Here is a 19,730-nt window from a genome sequence, read left to right on the forward strand (position 1 = left end):
TCAGCAGGATAGTACTAGGAGGGGGGATGAGATTTGGTCAATTCCTGTTCAGTTGGATAAAAATTTGTAGGGGTAGTAGGTTGGGATTAATCACTGTAGGCTTAGGGCAGCGATTAGGAGGCTGTATAAGGTGGTGTTAGTCCATAGAAATTTTGGTGGAGACAGCAGGGCTGTTGGAAGAAGTATGATTGTGGGTAGGATGATTTTTAGCATTGCAGGAGGTTTAGGTTGTGTAGATGGTCGGAGCCATGTGTGCGGGTGGAGGCTACTAGGATGGCCAGGCCTGTGCCCGCCTCACACGCTGAGAAGGTTAGCATGAGAATTGGTACCATGGTGAATGAGGAGACTTGGTTTTCGATGGATCATATTGATAGGCCTACGAATATCGATAATATTATGCTTTCAAGGCATAGTAGGGCGGATACTAGGTGGGTTCGGTGGAAGGCTAGTCCTAGTCCGCTGAAAATGAAGGCTGAGTAGAAGCTTAAATGTAGGGGCGACATAAGAAAGTTACAGGGTTGGCTGTAATCTGCTGGGTCGAAACCAGCTATCTTTTTGGTTAGACTAACTTTCTGTTATTCTGCTCATTCTAGGCCCCCTTGAATTCACTCGTAGGCCAGTCCGAGTGTTAGGAGAAGGAGGATCGCTACAGTTCAGGTGAGGGTCATTAGGGGGGATTGGACTTGGACGGCTCATGGCAGGGGGAGTAGGAGGGCGATTTCTAGGTCGAATAGGACGAACAGGATGGCTACTGAGGAAGAATCGGACTGAGAATGGTAATCGAGCAGATCCAAGTGGGTCGAATCCACATTCGTACGGTGAGAGTTTCTCTGAGTCGGGGTTTATTTGGGCGAGTCAGAAGTTTAATGCGGTTAGGGCGGCGCTTAGGATTGATGATAGGGCGAATATGAACATGAGTGCGTTCATTGCTCTCCTCTGGGTTTATACCAGATTCTAGAGATTGGAAGTCAATTGTAATTAATATACTAGAAGAGCAAGATCCTCATCAGTAGATGGTTATGTAGAGGAATAGTCAGATGACGTCTACGAAGTGTCAGTATCAGGCTGCTGCCTCGAATCCGAAGTGGTGGTCTGATGTAAAGTGGAACTTGATCAGTCGGAAGAGGCAGACGGTCAGGAAGGAGGATCCGATGATTACGTGGAGTCCGTGGAATCCAGTGGCAACGAAGAAGGTAGATCCGTAGACGCTATCGGCGATTGAGAATGGGGCTTCGTGGTATTCTATTGCTTGTAGGGCTGTGAAGTAGAATCCCAGGAGGATCGTTAGGGTTAGGGCGTGGATGGCGTGTTTTCGGTTTCCTTCTGTGATGCTGTGATGGGCTCACGTTACGGTAACGCCTGAGGCTAGTAGGATGGCTGTGTTTAGTAGGGGGACTTCTATCGGGTTGAGTGGTTTAATTCCTGTTGGGGGTCATTGGCCTCCTAGTTCTGGGGTTGGGGCCAGGCTCGAGTGGAAGAACGCTCAGAAGAACCCTAAGAAGAAGAATGCTTCGGATGTGATGAAAAGGATTATGCCGTATCGTAGGCCTTTTTGGACTGTGGGAGTGTGATGGCCTTGGAAGGTGCTTTCTCGTACAATGTCTCGTCATCATTGGAGTATTACTAGGAGTATTGAGATGAGGCCTAGGGTTAGTAGTATGGATGAGTTGTAGTGGAATCACATGATTAATCCTGAGGTTGTGAGTAGGGCGGCGGCTGCCCCGAAGATTGGTCAAGGGCTTGGGTCAACTATGTGGTATGAGTGTGCTTGGTGTGCCATTAGATGTTTTCTTGTAAGTATAGGCTTAGAAGGAGCACGAAGACGTAGGCCTGGATTATGGCTACTGCTACTTCTAGGATGGTTAGGAGTAGTAGGATGATTATTGTTAGGATGGATACTGCAGGAAGGGTGGGTATTAATGCAATGGAGGCTGTAGAGATGAGTTGGATGAGTAAGTGTCCTGCTGTAAGGTTGGCTGTAAGGCGGACTCCGAGGGCTAGGGGGCGGATTAGTAGGCTGGTTGTTTCGATCAGGATTAGTGCGGGGATTAGGGGTGTAGGGGTACCTTCGGGTAATAGGTGGGCTAAAGAGGCTGATGGTTGGTTTCGTAGGCCTGTTAGTAGTGTGGCGAGCCATAGTGGGAAGGCTAGGGCTATGTTCATAGATAGTTGGGTGGTTGGGGTAAATGTATATGGAAGGAGGCCTAGAAGGTTGATTGTAAGAAGTATGATTATTAGGGATGTAAATATTATGGCTCATTTGTGGCCATTTTTGTTGAGTGGGACTATTAGTTGTTTTGTGATTAGGTGAAGGAGTCATGTTTGGATAGTAGAAAGGCGGTTGTTGATTCATCGGTTGTTTGGGGATGGGAATAGTAGGGCTGGGAAGAGTAGGGATAGTAGGATTAAGGGGATGCCGAATAGATTGGGGCTGGAAAATTGGTCAAAGAAGCTTAGGTTCATGGTCAGGATCATGGTGTGGGTTTGGTAGTGAGGGAGGTCTTATTTGATGGGGGGTTGGTTGTGGTGAAGGCTAGTAGTTTTGGTTGGATGAGGAGTGCTAGGGTTAATCAGGTTATAATTATGATTGAAAATCATGGTGCGGGGTTAAGCTGTGGCATATCATTAAGGAGGGGGAAGTCCCTCTTTGGCTAGCTTAAAAGGCTAGTGCTGTTGCATAGCTTCTTAATGATTAGGATGATGATAGAAGGGACGATCAGGCCTCGAAATGTGGGAGTGGGGTTGATTCTACTACAATGGGTATGTAGCTGTGATTAGCCCCGCAAATTTCTGAGCATTGTCCGTAAAAAATCCCAGGCCGGGTGGTAATGAATGAAGTTTGGTTTAGTCGGCCTGGGATTGCGTCTGTTTTAACTCCGAGCGTTGGGACTGCTCAGGAGTGGAGTACGTCTCCTGCAGTAATGATCACGCGGATGGGGGATTCTATTGGGATAACTACGCGGTGGTCAACTTCTAGCAGTCGGAAGTGGCCGTTGGGTAAGTCTGGGGTGGGCACTATGTAGGAGTCGAATGATAGGTCTTTGAAGTCTGTGTATTCGTAGCTTCAGTATCATTGGTGGCCGATGGCTTTTAGGGTGAGGTCTGGTTCATCGATTTTGTCCATTATGTAGAGGATTTGTAGGGATGGGAGGGCGAGGAGTACCAGGACGATAGCAGGTAGGATTGTCCAGATCAGCTCTACTTCTTGGGCGTCTACAGCATTGGACGAGAGTTTTTCTGTTAGTATGTGGGCTAAAAGGTAGAGAACTAGGCTGCAGATAGCTAGGGCAACGATTAGGGCGTGGTCGTGGAATTCAACGAGTTCTTCTATGATGGGTGATGAGGCGTCTTGGAATCCTAGTTGGGAGTGGTTGGCCACATGAGATGTACAGGATTTTTACCTGTGATTTAGTCTTGACAAGGCTATGTAATTGGTTTACTAACGTCTCATAAGAAAGAAGCATGAGCGGTTAATGCAGTTGGCTTGAAACCAGCATGTGAGGGTTCGATTCCTTCCTTTCTTGTACTTGGACGAAGGCCGGTTCCTCGAAAGTATGGTATGGGGGAGGGCAGCCGTGGATTCATTCAACGTTTGTGGTAGTTAGTTCTGGTTGTAGGACTTTTCGTTTGGCCGGAAAGGCTTCTCAGATGATGAATATTAGTATGATTACGGCTACTATTGAGATTAGGGAGCCGATGGAGGAAATGGTGTTTCATAGTGTGTAGGCGTCGGGATAGTCCGAGTATCGTCGGGGTATTCCTGCTAGGCCTAGGAAGTGCTGGGGGAAGAACGTTAGGTTTACTCCTGTAAATATTACCCCGAAGTGGGCTTTTGCTCATGTTTGGTGTAGGGTAAACCCAGTGAGTAGTGGGAATCAGTGAGTAAATCCTGCTAGAGGCCATCCTAGTATAGGTAGAAGGTAAGTAAGGCCAATTTGGGGCTGTAAACTAGGATGATGGCGATTCAGCCTAAGTGGGAGATGGACGAGAAGGCTAGGATTTTGCGTGTTTGTGTTTGGTTCAGTCCTATTCAGCCTCCTAGTGCTGTTGAGGCTAGGGCCATGGCGGTGAGTAGAGCTGGGTCGAGGGATTTGGATGTTAGTAGGAGCAGGGTTAGTGGGGGGAATTTTATGAGGGTCGAGAGTAGCAGGGCTGTTATTAGTGGCGATCCTTGTAGTACTTCTGGGAATCAGAAGTGAAATGGCACTAGGCCCAGTTTAATAGCGATTGCTGCTGTCAGTAGTAGACAGGAGGTTGGGTGGTTTATTTGTGTGATGTCTCATTGGCCGGTGACTCAGGCATTGGTTATGCTAGAGAATAGGACCAGGGCGGAAGCAGCTGCTTGGGTTAGGAAGTATTTCGTTGCGGCTTCTACTGCTCGTGGGTGGTGGGATTTGGCAATTAGGGGAATGATGGCTAGTGCGTTGATCTCCAGTCCTGTCCAGGCCAGAACTCAGTGGTTGCTGGAAATTGTGATTGTGGTGCCCAAGATGAGGCTGAAGGTTATGATTGGGGTCGCGTAAGGGTTCATTAGTAGAGGAGGGGGTTAAACCATCATTTTCGGGGTATGGGCCCGATAGCTTGATTAGCTGACTCTACTAGAAAATAATATAAGGGAAGTATGGAGAATTTTGATTTCTCTTGTGTGGGTTCAATTCCTACTTTTCTAAGGTCAACAGGAAATGAGAGGGCTGTTATACCTCTATGTTCACTTTATCATAGTGACCCTTTGTAGTTCAGGCACATTTCCTTATGTAAGGAGGTAGGCCTGCATAGCAGATAGGTATGCTGATGTGTCAGAGGCACAGAGCTAGTGTGAGGGGTAGGAAGTTTTTTCATAGTAGGTGCATTAGTTGGTCATATCGGAATCGTGGGTATGAAGCTCGGACCCATAAGAAACCAGAAGATAGTAGGAGGACTTTTGTGGCTAGGATGACGGGGAATAGTTCTGTGGGTGGCCCTAGGGCGCTTGGGTTTAGGAATATGATGGCTGTAAGTGTATTTATTAGCATAATGTTCGCATATTCAGCTAGGAAGAATAAGGCGAAGGGTCCTGCGGCGTATTCAACGTTAAACCCTGAGACTAGCTCAGATTCACCCTCTGTGAGGTCAAAAGGAGCTCGGTTTGTCTCTGCTAGGGTGGATACGTATCATATTATTGCTAGGGGTCATGAGGAGAAAATGAAGTATAGAGGCTCCTGTGCGACGGCAAAGGAGCTGAGTGTGTAGCTTCCGCTTAGTATGATTATTGATAGCAGGATTATGGCCAGTGTCACTTCGTATGAAATGGTCTGTGCTACTGCCCGTAGGGCTCCGATTAGTGCGTATTTTGAGTTCGAGGCTCAGCCTGATCATAGGACTGAGTAGACGGCTAGGCTTGACATGGCTATTAGGAAGAGAACTCCGAGGTTTAGATCTGCTAGGGGAAATGGGAGTGGTAGTGGTGCTCAAGTGGTGAGGGCTAGGACAAGGGCTAGTATTGGTATCAGAATGAATAGAAGTGGGGAAGAGGTAGAGGGTCGGATGGGCTCTTTGGTAAATAGTTTCAGTCCGTCCGCAAATGGTTGAAGTAGGCCAAAAGGCCCGACAACGTTAGGGCCTTTGCGGGATTGTATGTAGCTTAGGATTTTCCGTTCTACTAGGGTTAGGAAGGCTACGGCAATCAGGATTGGGATGATGTATAGGAGGGATATAATGAGGCAGCTTAGTGTTGTTATTTGAATCATGGGTGAAGCTAGGGAGAGGATTTGAACCTCTGGGGAAAGGGCTTAAGCCTTCTGCACTTGCCGGGCTCTGCCACTCTAGCTGGTCCTTTTCTAGGATTGAAAGTGGTGGGGGAAGGCCCTCTTCACGGTTTAGTTGGTTTCACTGCTTAGAGGGGGGGGGCGTGCTTGTGGTATTGGCCCCACTTTCCCGGTCCTTTCGTACTGGGGAGAGTGTGTCATAGATAGAAACCGACCTGGATTGCTCCGGTCTGAACTCAGATCACGTAGGACTGTTAATCGTTGAACAAACGAACCCTTAATAGCGGCTGCACCATTAGGATGTCCTGATCCAACATCGAGGTCGTAAACCCCCCTGTCGATATGGGCTCTTGAGGGGGATTGCGCTGTTATCCCTGGGGTAGCTTGGTCCATTAATCAATTATATTGGGTCTGGTCACTGTTAGCACTTTGAGGGGTAGCTCTAGGTAAAGAGGTATGGTCTTGTTTTTGGAGGATTTGTTCTCCTCCAAGGTCGCCCCAACCGAAAAATATCGACCAGGCTCTGCGATGGTAGTGGCCCCAGTGGGGTTGATTGAGGATTCGCGGTGGTCGTTGATTTTTAAGTTCCACAGGGTCTTCTCGTCTTATGTTCACATCCCCGCTTTTGCACGGGGAGATCAATTTCACTGATTATCTGTGAGAGACAGTTAAGACCTCGTTTAGCCATTCATACAAGTCTCGATTTATGGGACAATTGATTGCGCTACCTTTGCACGGTTAGGATACCGCGGCCGTTAAACCTAAGTCACCGGGCAGGCATCACCTTCAATACTTGTTTAATTTGCTGAAGGCTATGTTTTTGGTAAACAGTCGGGCCTTATTAATTTGCCGAGTTCCTTTCACAGATTTTAATCGCTCTTATAGGCGCTCCTGAGTCGGGTTAACAGGGTTAGTTAATACGTGGTCTTGTAGGGGTTTTTGTATCTGTCTAGGTCTGTTAATAATGTTTCTATGTAAGCTTGCGCCGTTAGAGGGGTGTGGCCCTGAGTTACTTATTTTAGCATTAATTCTCCTATATTCATAGGTTGACCTGTTTGTGATAAGGGAATCATCTTATTTTGGTATTTTTAGGTGGTGGAGCTTTGACGCACTCTTTTTTGATGGCTGCTTTAGGGCCCACGGTAGGATCAGTAGTAAGAATTATCCGCTAGTCGAGGTTGTGTCCTTTTTTAATGGAGCTGTCCCTCCATTAAATAGCTCTTAATCATCTCATTAGGGTTCAGGATGTCCGGTAGGGAGGATTAAGGGGGAACTTAGATTCGTTTCACAGGTAACCAGCTATCACCCAGCTCGGTTGGCTTTTCACCTCTACTGACAAGTCATCCCACTCTTTTGCAACAGAGACGGGTTCGCTCTCTTTAACTGCTTGAAAGTAGCTCGCTTGGGTTTCGGGGGGGCAAACTTTAGTTCACTTTGCTTGGTTGTTCTCGCTAAACCATGATGCAAAAGGTACAAGGGTTGATCTTTGCTGTCTGTCGCTTTGATTGTTTCACTGCTATTTCATCTTTCCCTTACGGTACTGGGGTCTCTATCGCGTCTAAGTGTCTTTTCTATCGCCTATACTAAGACTGTAAAATGCTTTAGTTTAATTAGTTTAGTAAATTCTTTAGTTTTGGTGTACTATTTGTGTGGTTGAGCTAGAGGGGGGGCTTCAAGACGATCCGGTCTAGTAGATATCTTTCAGGTGTAAGCTGAGTGCTTTGGTGTTATAGCTACGTCTTGATATTCTAAGTACACCTTCCGGTACACTTACCTTGTTACGACTTACCTCATCTTCAGCGTATTTATGGTATTAGTTATGTGGGATGTGGCTTTTGAGGAGGGTGACGGGCGGTATGTACGTGCCCCAGGGCCGGCTTAAAGTAGGCTCTATTGTCCCACTTTACTGCTAAATCCGCCTTCCAGAAGTGGTTTCACGCTTCTTTCCGTGTGCCCTATGAATAGGGAATGTAGCCCATTTCTTCCACTCCATAGGCTATACCTTGACCTGTCTTATTAGCGGGGTGCTATTGTGTCCACTGTTGTGCTCTCATTCGAGGTGGGCTGGCGACGGCGGTATGTAGGCTGTGTTGGCAAGGGGTGGTTGGGTTAATCGGGGATTATCGATTGTAGAACAGGCTCCTCTAGGTGGGTTTGGGGCACCGCCAAATCCTTAGAGTTTTAAGCGTTTGTGCTCGTAGTTCTCTGGCGGATACTTCGGTAAAGTAAGTATCAAGATTTAGGGCCAGGCATAGTGGGGTATCTAATCCCAGTTTGGGCCCTGGCTTTCGTGGGTTTAAATCAGTCGTTAGTTCCTAAGATCATCTTAATGGTGTGTTTAGGTGCATCTTGGGCTTATGACAGCTCAGTTGCATTTTGATCTTAGTTAGCTAGGATAGGCATTTTACCACTCTTTACGCCGTGTCAATAGGACGGTTGATTTGGGTTTCTTGTATGACCGCGGTGGCTGGCACAAGATTTACCAACCCTTGAAGTTAGGCTGTTGCTATAACTAAGTCAAGTTTGCACTCATTGCTTAATGTTAATTACTGCTGAATACCCGTGGGGGCGTGGCTTAGCGAGGCGTCTTGGGCTACTACTTGGGTGTGCCTGATACCCGCTCCTCAAGGCCTGTATGGGGGTAGGTGGTCGAGGGCGTTTACACTGGGGCGCGGATACTTGCATGTATATATTTAGCAAAAACCAACCGTAAGGTTAGGACTAAGTCTTTTGTCCGCAGGCATGTTTTATGCCATCTTGGCAACTTCAGTGCCATGCTTTGTGTTAAGCTATGTGGACGGGGGTGTGGTTAGCTGATAGTTGAGTGGTGAGTGAGAGTGAAGTATATGAAATTATTGCTTGTGTTTACTATTTTTAGTACTGGAGTTTCTCTAAGTCCTAGGACTAGGAGGAAATGGTGTTTCATAGTGTGTAGGCGTCGGGATAGTCCGAGTATCGTCGGGGTATTCCTGCTAGGCCTAGGAAGTGCTGGGGGAAGAACGTTAGGTTTACTCCTGTAAATATTACCCCGAAGTGGGCTTTTGCTCATGTTTGGTGTAGGGTAAACCCAGTGAGTAGTGGGAATCAGTGAGTAAATCCTGCTAGAATGGCAAAGACGGCGCCTATGGATAGGACGTAGTGGAAGTGGACACTATTTGTCTGATCCGTACTAATTACCGCCATCCTACTCCTTCTATCACTCCCCGTACTCGCCACCGGTATTACAATATTACTAACTGATTGAAACCTAAACACCACATTCTTCGACCCCGCTGGAGGAGGAGACCCAATCCTGTACCAACACCTATTCTGATTCTTCGGACACCCAGAAGTCTATATTCTGATCCTACCGGGGTTCGGAATCATCTCACACGTAGTCACGTACTACTCAGGCAAAAAGGAGCCCTTCGGCTACATGGGAATAGTCTGAGCCATACTATCCATCGGCTTCCTAGGATTCATCGTCTGAGCTCACCACATGTTTACAGTAGGAATAGACGTTGATACCCGAGCCTACTTTACATCAGCCACTATAATCATTGCCATCCCTACCGGAATCAAAGTATTTAGCTGACTAGCCACCCTGCACGGAGGAACAATCAAATGAGACCCCCCCAATACTATGAGCTCTAGGATTTATCTTCCTATTTACCATCGGAGGATTAATAGGAATCGTTCTTGCAAACTCTTCCCTAGACATCGCCCTGCACGACACGTACTACGTAGTTGCCCACTTCCACTACGTCCTATCCATAGGCGCCGTCTTTGCCATTCTAGCAGGATTTACTCACTGATTCCCACTACTCACTGGGTTTACCCTACACCAAACATGAGCAAAAGCCCACTTCGGGGTAATATTTACAGGAGTAAACCTAACGTTCTTCCCCCAGCACTTCCTAGGCCTAGCAGGAATACCCCGACGATACTCGGACTATCCCGACGCCTACACACTATGAAACACCATTTCCTCCATCGGCTCCCTAATCTCAATAGTAGCCGTAATCATACTAATATTCATCATCTGAGAAGCCTTTTCGGCCAAACGAAAAGTCCTACAACCAGAACTAACTACCACAAACGTTGAATGAATCCACGGCTGCCCTCCCCCATACCATACTTTCGAGGAACCGGCCTTCGTCCAAGTACAAGAAAGGAAGGAATCGAACCCTCACATGCTGGTTTCAAGCCAACTGCATTAACCGCTCATGCTTCTTTCTTATGAGACGTTAGTAAACCAATTACATAGCCTTGTCAAGACTAAATCACAGGTAAAAATCCTGTACATCTCATGTGGCCAACCACTCCCAACTAGGATTCCAAGACGCCTCATCACCCATCATAGAAGAACTCGTTGAATTCCACGACCACGCCCTAATCGTTGCCCTAGCTATCTGCACTCATTGCTTAATGTTAATTACTGCTGAATACCCGTGGGGGCGTGGCTTAGCGAGGCGTCTTGGGCTACTACTTGGGTGTGCCTGATACCCGCTCCTCAAGGCCTGTATGGGGGTAGGTGGTCGAGGGCGTTTACACTGGGGCGCGGATACTTGCATGTATATATTTAGCAAAAACCAACCGTAAGGTTAGGACTAAGTCTTTTGTCCGCAGGCATGTTTTATGCCATCTTGGCAACTTCAGTGCCATGCTTTGTGTTAAGCTATGTGGACGGGGGTGTGGTTAGCTGATAGTTGAGTGGTGAGTGAGAGTGAAGTATATGAAATTATTGCTTGTGTTTACTATTTTTAGTACTGGAGTTTCTCTAATAAGTTTAAGTTATTTTGTATGTGTTTGTGTGTATATGTACATCGTTCCGATGATGTCATGGAAGAGATGATTAATGGAGTTTTAGAGGTAGTTTGCTGGGATTGGGCGATGAAGGTTTATGCTACATGGTGGTTAGCGAAAGTTTACTGGTTTAGTTTGTGAAGCGCAGGGGTTGCGCTTAATGATTTGTTGTTTTGTGCTATGTCAACGAGCATTCATCCAATAGCCCCATTTAACCCGGAGGGTGGAGGTAACATTAACTGAATGTGGTCAAAGTGCATCAGTGTCAGGATGATTCCCCATATACGCCAACCGTCTCATCGAGGGACCCTTGAAATATAGGATAGGCCGTGAGGCAGGTGTGTCCAGGCTTAGATTGTGGGACCCCCGAGATCACTGGGAATAGCCACCTGTGAGGTAACCCCGGAAAAAATAAGAGGAACCAGAGGCGCCAAAAAGCTGGAACATGCCGCGATTACGCATTGAGAAGGTGAAAGTACTCACAGATGCCACTTTGAAGGGCAAGGAGGGGTGAGTGAACCCAATGGATGGCCCTGACCGAGGAACCAGAGGCGCAAAAATGTGAGGAGGGCGAGGGGTTTAGGGGGAACGTATGGGCCTGAAGCTAGTCATACCGGACATTATGTGCAACGGGTTGCTGATTTCACGTGAGGAGTACGATTAATAAATCCGTCTGATACGAACTGCATGAGATATGTGGTGGAGAGTTGTTGTTGGAGCATGTCCTGTGAGCATTCATTAAAATGGGGTCTTGTTATGCGCTTGAGTGGAGTTGTATTGGGTGTTGTGGGGTATGGTCCTAGAACATTCATGCCGGGTGGTTTGGTAGGAGTGTGTTTAAGGGTTTAATGGCCGTGTACATGTATGGGTTTAGCACCTGCTTATAAGATAGTCCGTATATAATGTATATTACTGGTACTATAGTATGTATGTATATGGGGTATATAAATTTATGCACGAATATGCATAACCAAATACCCCCGCCTCGGGGGGGGAGGGGGGGGGGGTTAAGCATAATGGCATAGATGGGGTAGAATTATTGGGGGCTTGCGGTTAGTTCCTGTAGTTGAGAACAATGGCGGCTTTTCGAGCCGCAGGCCTCGGGTAGTGTCCGGGCAGGAATAATGACTTATTTTATGTTTTTTTTAGGGATTTGCTTTGCGGTGGGTGTTTTGGGTGTGGCGTCGAATCCTTCGCCGTATTATGGGGTTGTTGGTTTGGTGTTAGCGTCTGTGGCGGGGTGCGGGTGGTTGCTGGGCCTTGGGGTTTCGTTCGTGGCTTTAGTGCTGTTTATGGTGTATTTGGGGGGTATGCTGGTGGTGTTTGTTTATTCAGTAGCTTTAGCAGCGGAGCCTTTCCCTGGGGCTTGGGGGGATTGACGGGTGATTGGATGTGCAGTAGCGTTTGTGGCAATTGTTTTTGGGGGGTTGGTGTTTGGGGGGTTTATGGGGGCTTGGAAGTTCGGGGTTTCTACTGTGAATAATGTTGGGGTGTTTGTTGTTCGGTCGGATTTTAGTGGAGTTTCCATGTTTTATTCACATGGGGCAGGGATGTTTTTAGTGGCGGGTTGGGGGCTGTTGTTGACTTTGTTTGTTGTATTGGAGCTTGTGCGGGGGTTGTCGCGGGGTGCTATTCGGGCGGTTTAGGGGTTAGGGTCAGAGAATAGTTTATTGAAAATGCCAGCTTTGGGAGCTGGAGATAAAGGTTTGAGTCCTTTTTTTCTGAGTTTGGGGTACTCTAAGAAGTGGTAAGTCTTCAATCTTTGGTTTACAAGACCAATGTTTTTATAAACTATTAGAGTATTTAGCAGTTGAGTATTTTGTTTTCTAGGGCGCTTGCGGCGGGGAGGAGAAATAGGAGGATAGTGAAGTAGGCGATTGAAGCGAGTTGGCCGATGATGATGAATGGGTGTTCGACGGGTTGGCTTCCTACTCATGTTAGGACGAGGAGGTCGGCGACTAGTACTCAGAATAGGAGCTGGGAGAGTGGTCGGAATGTTATTGCTCGTTGTTTTGATTTGTGCAGGAATGGGATTAGGAATAGGATCAGTACGGAGGCGGCCAGTGCTAATACGCCTCCTAGTTTATTTGGGATTGAACGTAGGATGGCGTAGGCAAATAGGAAGTATCATTCTGGCTTGATGTGTGGTGGGGTTACTAGCGGGTTTGCTGGGGTGAAGTTTTCTGGGTCTCCCAGGAGGTTAACCGCTCATGCTTCTTTCTTATGAGACGTTAGTAAACCAATTACATAGCCTTGTCAAGACTAAATCACAGGTAAAAATCCTGTACATCTCATGTGGCCAACCACTCCCAACTAGGATTCCAAGACGCCTCATCACCCATCATAGAAGAACTCGTTGAATTCCACGACCACGCCCTAATCGTTGCCCTAGCTATCTGCAGCCTAGTTCTCTACCTTTTAGCCCACATACTAACAGAAAAACTCTCGTCCAATGCTGTAGACACCCAAGAAGTAGAGCTGATCTGGACAATCCTACCTGCTATCGTCCTGGTACTCCTCGCCCTCCCATCCCTACAAATCCTCTACATAATGGACGAAATCGATGAACCAGACCTCACCCTAAAAGCCATCGGCCACCAATGATACTGAAGCTACGAATACACAGACTTCAAAGACCTATCATTCGACTCCTACATAGTGCCCACCCCAGACCTACCCAACGGCCACTTCCGACTGCTAGAAGTTGACCACCGCGTAGTTATCCCAATAGAATCCCCCATCCGCGTGATCATTACTGCAGGAGACGTACTCCACTCCTGAGCAGTCCCAACGCTCGGAGTTAAAACAGACGCAATCCCAGGCCGACTAAACCAAACTTCATTCATTACCACCCGGCCTGGGATTTTTTACGGACAATGCTCAGAAATTTGCGGGGCTAATCACAGCTACATACCTACTGTAGTAGAATCAACCCCACTCCCACATTTCGAGGCCTGATCGTCCCTTCTATCATCATCCTAATCATTAAGAAGCTATGCAACAGCACTAGCCTTTTAAGCTAGCCAAAGAGGGACTTCCCCCTCCTTAATGATATGCCACAGCTTAACCCCGCACCATGATTTTCAATCATAATTATAACCTGATTAACCCTAGCACTCCTCATCCAACCAAAACTACTAGCCTTCACCACAACCAACCCCCCATCAAATAAGACCTCCCTCACTACCAAACCCACACCATGATCCTGACCATGAACCTAAGCTTCTTTGACCAATTTTCCAGCCCCAATCTATTTGGCATCCCCTTAATCCTACTATCCCTACTCTTCCCAGCCCTACTATTCCCGTCCCCAAACAACCGATGAATCAACAACCGCCTTTCTACTATCCAAACATGACTCCTTCACCTAATCACAAAACAACTAATAGTCCCACTCAACAAAAATGGCCACAAATGAGCCATAATATTTACATCCCTAATAATCATACTTCTTACAATCAACCTTCTAGGCCTCCTTCCGTATACATTCACCCCAACCACCCAACTATCTATGAACATAGCCCTAGCCTTCCCACTATGGCTCGCCACACTACTAACAGGCCTACGAAACCAACCATCAGCCTCTTTAGCCCACCTATTACCCGAAGGTACCCCTACACCCCTAATCCCCGCACTAATCCTGATCGAAACAACCAGCCTACTAATCCGCCCCCTAGCCCTCGGAGTCCGCCTTACAGCCAACCTTACAGCAGGACACTTACTCATCCAACTCATCTCTACAGCCTCCATTGCATTAATACCCACCCTTCCTGCAGTATCCATCCTAACAATAATCATCCTACTACTCCTAACCATCCTAGAAGTAGCAGTAGCCATAATCCAGGCCTACGTCTTCGTGCTCCTTCTAAGCCTATACTTACAAGAAAACATCTAATGGCACACCAAGCACACTCATACCACATAGTTGACCCAAGCCCTTGACCAATCTTCGGGGCAGCCGCCGCCCTACTCACAACCTCAGGATTAATCATGTGATTCCACTACAACTCATCCATACTACTAACCCTAGGCCTCATCTCAATACTCCTAGTAATACTCCAATGATGACGAGACATTGTACGAGAAAGCACCTTCCAAGGCCATCACACTCCCACAGTCCAAAAAGGCCTACGATACGGCATAATCCTTTTCATCACATCCGAAGCATTCTTCTTCTTAGGGTTCTTCTGAGCGTTCTTCCACTCGAGCCTGGCCCCAACCCCAGAACTAGGAGGCCAATGACCCCCAACAGGAATTAAACCACTCAACCCGATAGAAGTCCCCCTACTAAACACAGCCATCCTACTAGCCTCAGGCGTTACCGTAACGTGAGCCCATCACAGCATCACAGAAGGAAACCGAAAACACGCCATCCACGCCCTAACCCTAACGATCCTCCTGGGATTCTACTTCACAGCCCTACAAGCAATAGAATACCACGAAGCCCCATTCTCAATCGCCGATAGCGTCTACGGATCTACCTTCTTCGTTGCCACTGGATTCCACGGACTCCACGTAATCATCGGATCCTCCTTCCTGACCGTCTGCCTCTTCCGACTGATCAAGTTCCACTTTACATCAGACCACCACTTCGGATTCGAGGCAGCAGCCTGATACTGACACTTCGTAGACGTCATCTGACTATTCCTCTACATAACCATCTACTGATGAGGATCTTGCTCTTCTAGTATATTAATTACAATTGACTTCCAATCTCTAGAATCTGGTATAAACCCAGAGGAGAGCAATGAACGCACTCATGTTCATATTCGCCCTATCATCAATCCTAAGCGCCGCCCTAACCGCATTAAACTTCTGACTCGCCCAAATAAACCCCGACTCAGAGAAACTCTCACCGTACGAATGTGGATTCGACCCACTTGGATCTGCTCGATTACCATTCTCAGTCCGATTCTTCCTCAGTAGCCATCCTGTTCGTCCTATTCGACCTAGAAATCGCCCTCCTACTCCCCCTGCCATGAGCCGTCCAACTCCAATCCCCCCTAATGACCCTCACCTGAACTGTAGTGATCCTCCTTCTCCTAACACTCGGACTGGCCTACGAGTGAATTCAAGGGGGCCTAGAATGAGCAGAATAACAGAAAGTTAGTCTAACCAAAAAGATAGCTGGTTTCGACCCAGCAGATTACAGCCAACCCTGTAACTTTTTTATGTCGCCCCTACATTTAAGCTTCTACTCAGCCTTCATTTTCAGCGGACTAGGACTAGCCTTCCACCGAACCCACCTAGTATCCGCCCTACTATGCCTTGAAAGCATAATATTATCGATATTCGTAGGCCTATCAATACGATCCATCGAAAACCAAGTCTCCTCATTCACCATGGTACCAATTCTCATGCTAACCTTCTCAGCGTGTGAGGCGGGCACAGGCCTGGCCATCCTAGTAGCCTCCACCCGCACACATGGCTCCGACCATCTACACAACCTAAACCTCCTGCAATGCTAAAAATCATCCTACCCACAATCATACTTCTTCCAACAGCCCTGCTGTCTCCACCAAAATTTCTATGGACTAACACCACCTTATACAGCCTCCTAATCGCTGCCCTAAGCCTACAGTGATTAATCCCAACCTACTACCCCTACAAATTTTTATCCAACTGAACAGGAATTGACCAAATCTCATCCCCCCTCCTAGTACTATCCTGCTGACTACTCCCACTCATAATCATAGCAAGCCAAAACCACCTGCAACAAGAACCCCTACAACGCAAACGAATCTTTATCTCAACCTTAGTCGCAGTCCAGCCATTCATCCTACTAGCCTTTTCCACCACAGAACTAGCACTATTTTACATCTCATTTGAAGCAACCCTCATTCCCACCCTAATCTTAATCACCCGATGGGGGAACCAACCAGAACGCCTAAGCGCTGGCATCTACCTGCTATTCTACACGCTAGTAAGCTCTCTACCCCTGCTAATCACAATCATACACCTATACGTGAAAATTGGCACCCTGCACCTGCCAACCCTACAACTAACCCACCCAACCCTATCCACCTCATGGACAGGAATACTATCAGGTCTAGCACTGCTCATAGCATTCATAGTAAAAGCCCCACTATACGGCCTACACCTCTGACTGCCAAAAGCCCACGTAGAAGCACCCATCGCAGGCTCAATACTCCTCGCCGCCCTACTACTAAAGCTAGGAGGATACGGAATTATACGAGTCACTCTATTTATGGGCCCACTGTCCAACCTCCTGCACTACCCCTTCCTAACCCTGGCCCTATGAGGCGCCCTAATGACTAGCTCAATCTGCCTACGACAGACAGACCTAAAATCACTAATCGCTTATTCATCCGTTAGCCACATAGGCCTAGTTATCGCCGCAGGAATAATCCAAACCCACTGATCATTCTCAGGGGCAATGATCCTAATAATTTCCCATGGACTAACTTCCTCCATACTATTCTGCCTAGCCAACACAAACTATGAACGTACGCACAGCCGAATTCTACTACTCACACGAGGCCTACAACCTCTCCTACCACTCATAGCTACCTGATGATTGCTGGCCAATCTAACAAACATAGCCTTACCCCCAACAACAAACCTCATAGCAGAGCTAACCATTATAATCACCTTATTCAACTGATCTGCCTTCACGATCATCCTAACAGGAATCGCAACCCTACTAACCGCCTCCTACACCTTATTCATACTACTAATGACCCAACGAGGCTCAATCCCCTCCCACATCACATCTATGCAAAACTCAACCACGCGAGAACACCTGCTCATAACACTCCACATTATCCCAATATTCCTCCTAATCCTCAAACCCGAACTGATCTCCGGAATCCCCTCATGCAAGTATAGTTTAAACCAAACATTAGACTGTGATTCTAAGAATAGAAGTTCAAACCTTCTTACCTGCCGAGGGGAGGGTTTAACCAACAAGAGCTGCTAACTCTTACATCTGAGCCTAAAACCTCAGCCCCCTTACTTTTAAAGGATAACAGCAATCCACTGGTCTTAGGAACCACCCATCTTGGTGCAAATCCAAGTAAAAGTAGTGAACCCCACACTACTAATCAACTCCCTCACACTACTCACGCTGACAATCCTCCTAACCCCAATCATCCTGCCATTTCTATTTAAAAACTTTAAAAACACCCCACAAGCCACCACCCGCGCTGTTAAAACCGCATTCCTAATTAGCCTAGCCCCTACAACCGCATTCATCTACTCGGGAGTAGAATCTGTCACCTGCCACTGGGAGTGAAAATTCATTATAAACTTTAAAATCCCCCTGAGCCTAAAAATAGACCAATACTCAATAACATTTCTTCCAATCGCCCTATTTGTAACATGATCAATCCTACAATTCGCCATATGATACATGGCCTCAGAGCCATACGTAACAAAATTTTTCACCTACCTACTGACATTCCTAGTCGCCATACTCCTCCTAACAACCGCAAACAACATATTCCTCCTATTCGTAGGCTGGGAAGGAGTACGAATCATGTCCTTCCTTCTCATCGGCTGATGACAAGGCCGAGCAGATGCCAACACCGCCGCCCTACAAGCCGTAATCTACAACCGAATCGGAGACATCGGACTGACCCTGAGCATAGCATGACTAGCTTCAACATTCAACACCTGAGAGATCCAACAAGCCGTACACCCCCACCAAACCCCAATCCTCCCCCTCATAGGATTAATCCTCGCAGCCGCAGGAAAATCCGCCCAATTTGGACTCCACCCATGACTGCCCGCAGCAATAGAAGGCCCCACCCCAGTATCAGCCCTACTGCACTCCAGTACCATAGTAGTAGCCGGAATCTTCCTGCTCATCCGCATGCACCCCCTGCTAGCCACCAACCAGACAGCCCTAACTGCCTGCCTATGCCTAGGTGCTCTATCAACCCTATTCGCTGCCACATGCGCCCTAACCCAAAATGACATCAAAAAAATCATTGCTTTCTCAACATCCAGCCAACTAGGACTAATAATAGTCACTATCGGACTAAACCTCCCACAACTAGCCTTCCTACACATCTCAACCCATGCCTTCTTTAAAGCCATACTATTCCTATGCTCAGGGTCTATCATCCACAACCTAAACGGAGAACAAGATATCCGAAAGATAGGAGGCCTACAGAAAATACTCCCAGTCACTACTTCCTGCCTAACCATCGGAAACCTGGCGCTGATAGGAACCCCATTCCTAGCCGGATTCTACTCAAAAGACCTCATCATCGAAAGCTTAAACACATCATACCTAAATACTTGAGCCCTACTCCTAACCCTTATAGCCACAGCATTCACCGCAACCTACAGCATCCGCATAACCATCCTAGTCCAAGCTGGACAAACCCGAATCCCCCCAGTAGTATCAATAAACGAAAACAACCCACTAATCACCGCCCCCCTAACCCGACTCGCCCTAGGCAGCATTACAGCAGGAATAATCATTACCTCTTTCATCACACCAACCAAAACCCCCCCAATAACCATACCCCTTATCACCAAAACCGCTGCCATCCTCATAACAATCCTAGGAATCATCCTAGGCCCCTCATGTACAGGGCCACACCCCTCTAACGGCGCAAGCTTACATAGAAACATTATTAACAGACCTAGACAGATACAAAAACCCCTACAAGACCACGTATTAACTAACCCTGTTAACCCGACTCAGGAGCGCCTATAAGAGCGATTAAAATCTGTGAAAGGAACTCGGCAAATTAATAAGGCCCGACTGTTTACCAAAAACATAGCCTTCAGCAAATTAAACAAGTATTGAAGGTGATGCCTGCCCGGTGACTTAGGTTTAACGGCCGCGGTATCCTAACCGTGCAAAGATAGCGCAATCAATTGTCCCATAAATCGAGACTTGTATGAATGGCTAAACGAGGTCTTAACTGTCTCTCACAGATAATCAGTGAAATTGATCTCCCCGTGCAAAAGCGGGGATGTGAACATAAGACGAGAAGACCCTGTGGAACTTAAAAATCAACGACCACCGCGAATCCTCAATCAACCCCACTGGGGCCACTACCATCGCAGAGCCTGGTCGATATTTTTCGGTTGGGGCGACCTTGGAGGAGAACAAATCCTCCAAAAACAAGACCATACCTCTTTACCTAGAGCTACCCCTCAAAGTGCTAACAGTGACCAGACCCAATATAATTGATTAATGGACCAAGCTACCCCAGGGATAAC

General features: G+C 47.2%; 2 long non-coding RNA genes across 2 annotated transcripts in view; one reads left to right on the forward strand and one right to left on the reverse strand.

Annotated features, from left to right (window-relative positions):
- The window catches only part of LOC308198101, a 28,392-nt gene extending 18,428 nt beyond the window's left edge, over positions 1-9,964 (forward strand). The window contains exon 2 of the long non-coding RNA XR_013953634.1: positions 1,972-9,964. This is a non-coding gene — a long non-coding RNA (uncharacterized lncRNA). The remainder of the gene's footprint in view (positions 1-1,971) is intronic.
- Positions 3,450-19,730, reverse strand: part of LOC308198100 — a 149,502-nt gene continuing 133,221 nt past the window's right edge. The window contains exon 2 of the long non-coding RNA XR_013953633.1: positions 3,450-14,334. This is a non-coding gene — a long non-coding RNA (uncharacterized lncRNA). The remainder of the gene's footprint in view (positions 14,335-19,730) is intronic.

The sequence above is a fragment of the Anser brachyrhynchus genome (assembly GCF_964034855.1).
Source record: "Anser brachyrhynchus genome assembly, chromosome: 7".
In the NCBI taxonomy this organism is placed as follows: Eukaryota; Metazoa; Chordata; class Aves; order Anseriformes; family Anatidae; genus Anser; species Anser brachyrhynchus.